The following is a 2802-nucleotide window of genomic DNA, read 5'->3' on the forward strand; positions in this document are numbered from 1 at the left end:
TTTTTTCCTTTTTCCTTCTTGGTAAAAGAAATACTTTACAACACCAGTTACAACTCCAGTGAACAAAAATATTGGATGATGTGCAAAATCATTTGTGGCAGAGGGACAGCCTTCTGCTGCGTATGACTGGGAGTGAGGGGAGCAAGACAGGATAAAAGACACAGTGTGGAAGAGAGCCAGAGATGAATAATAACTGATCATTAGATGCACAGTGGTGTATAAACACATGAGTGAAAGAAGTAATACACAGTGCATCATGGGAAATCTCCAGTAGCCCAAGCCCAAGGGAGGATTCAGGGTCACCTGATTCAGTCCGAAATATATATTTTATCAAAAATATTTAAACATAATCTTAAAAGTAGAGACAGTTTCTGTCTCCCAAATCCAAAGTGGGACTTGGTTCCACAGAATAGAGGCCTGAAAGCTGAAGGCTCTGCCTCCCATTCTACTTTAAAATAATCTGGGAAGTGCAGTCTGAGAGCAAAGTGTTCTACTTGAGTGATATGGTACTATGAGGTCTTTAACATAAGATGTGGCCTGACTATTCAATACCTTGTATATGAGGAGAAGAGTTTTAAATTTGATTCTGGATTCAACAGAGAGCCAATGAAAAGAAATCAGTATTGAAGAAATATGCTCCCTCGTTCTAGCCAGTACTCCCTCTGCAACATTTTGGATAATTGAAGGTTTTTTGGTGAGATTTTAGGACTGAAAACGATTTACAGTAGTCCAACCTAGAAATAATAAATGCATCCACTAGTTTTTCAGTATCACGCTGTAATGGGATGTTTCTAATTTTAGAGATATTGCAAATGTATGCAAAGGTTTAGGTGCAGACATGTCAAACCCAAGGGCTGTGATGCAATTAAATCTGACTTGTGAGATAATTTCCCATGTCACTTATTATTTGCCCATTAGTATGTGGGCTGCACTATAGCATGTGACATTAATTAAAAGCTACACCATTCATAATGTAAATCTCATAGTGGAGATTTGTGACAGTAAATAGATTGTGTAAATTATTTGTTGTAAAACAGATCATGTGAAGATGTGAAATTCCACTGTCATGATCTTTAATATTTAACATGGTGAGTGAGGCCTGTGAGTGCTTTTTTAAAAAAAAAAAAAATTCTTGTTTGTTTGTTTTGTATATTCTCACCTCAGGGGAATTTCCTTGGAAGATTGCACCTGATTGCACCAGACCAGCAAACTGCCAGACTGTGTGTGCGTGTGTTTGTACAAATGAACAGATTCTCAGTGCATTTCCCTGTAAAAACATGAAACATAGGTGGGTATCAATATTTTAATCCTAAGTAATGCCTGTAAGTCAATATACAATGCATGTTTTAATGTTTAACTATGTTCATTATTAATGTTTAAGGTCTTAGTCATGGGATTATTTAGAAGTAAATCAGACCCTCTGTGACAAATACCTTGGTATAGGGCAGTGGTTCCCAAACTTTTTTTGCCAGGCCCCCCTTTTTTACAAGAAAAATGTTCGCGCCCCCCCACCACCTGTCCAAGCGCTCTTCTTTATTTCTTTTTTCTTTTCATACTGCGCCCCCCCCCCCCCCTCGGGGGCGGGCCCCACACTTTGGGAACCTCTGGTGTAGGGTATCAGGAAATAAAGTAAAAAATGGACCAGCTTTTTACTTCCTCATTGCTCTGATAGAATACAAACCCTATGAAACTGAACCCAACGTATCAGTGTATGTATTTTTGTCAGGCTCCATTGTGTAACAGCAGTCTGGCGAGGAAGGAGCGGCTAGCAGTTCCAGCCGGCATGTGGTGGGGAGGTTAGCCGGATAACTCGAAGCCAGTCAGTTAAATCAAACAACAGACCTTTATTCGTTGTCAGCAACAAAAGACCATACAAGCCAGGTCTCCACAGCTCTACTCGGTCCGTACATACATCCGCGGAGATCGGTAGTCGCCGGCACCAGCCCGTTACAATGGTAAGGTTTCTCCTAAGAACAGAACATGAACAGCATGGAATGGCCGCCACCACGCTAGTGGTGCTATAGTACAATAAGGGCTGTTACAATGCGTAAATACTTGAGTTGCTTTCATGTGATTGGATATATGTGAAAACCTGCATTTGAACACATACCTAATAAAGTGGCTGATGAGTGTATGATGGGCAGCCAGATATTCTCCTTAGGAGTATTTTTAGATCACAGTTCTGTATTTTTGGAATTATAGAACTGAATATGTTTGATTATAAGTTTGATAATAATGACTCATTAACATGTGAGAAGGATATGTATCTCACTTAGAACCTCAACTGCTCTGTTTTCTTTTGGTTTCCATGATTATTTTTTTTGTCTTCTTTATTTCATTGTTGGTTTGTAGTCATGTTGGTTTGTAGTCACAGAGTCTATGTTTGATCAGCAGAGTAAGACATATTATGCTAATTCATAATTTCTGTTTATGGACAGAGAATATTTGATTCTACTTTGGCTTTTAGGTTCTTCTCTCCCGTGTTTTAGATTTGCACTTTATTACAGTTTGGTTCAGTCTGATTGGTGTTTAGTCTCAGCATCAGTTGACATAGGGGCCTCTTTTCTGGGTTCATCCCTTAAGTTCTGGAGACCTTAGAGATTTGGTCTTGGCTGCTGGATTTAAGTTGATTAGAAAGTTCATAACTCCCTTTTGAATGTTAATCATCAGTGGGTATCTGCCTAATTGTGTTCAACAGACATTTGTTTTTCTGTGTAAATGAGAAATATATGTACAAAGTTTTGAATGCATATATTCTGCTGGGTGTTTATTCTAAAGGGTTTGGCTCTGATGACTGAGTGG

The sequence above is a fragment of the Oreochromis aureus genome, linkage group 3 (genome assembly GCF_013358895.1).
Source record: "Oreochromis aureus strain Israel breed Guangdong linkage group 3, ZZ_aureus, whole genome shotgun sequence".
Classification (NCBI taxonomy): domain Eukaryota; kingdom Metazoa; phylum Chordata; class Actinopteri; order Cichliformes; family Cichlidae; genus Oreochromis; species Oreochromis aureus.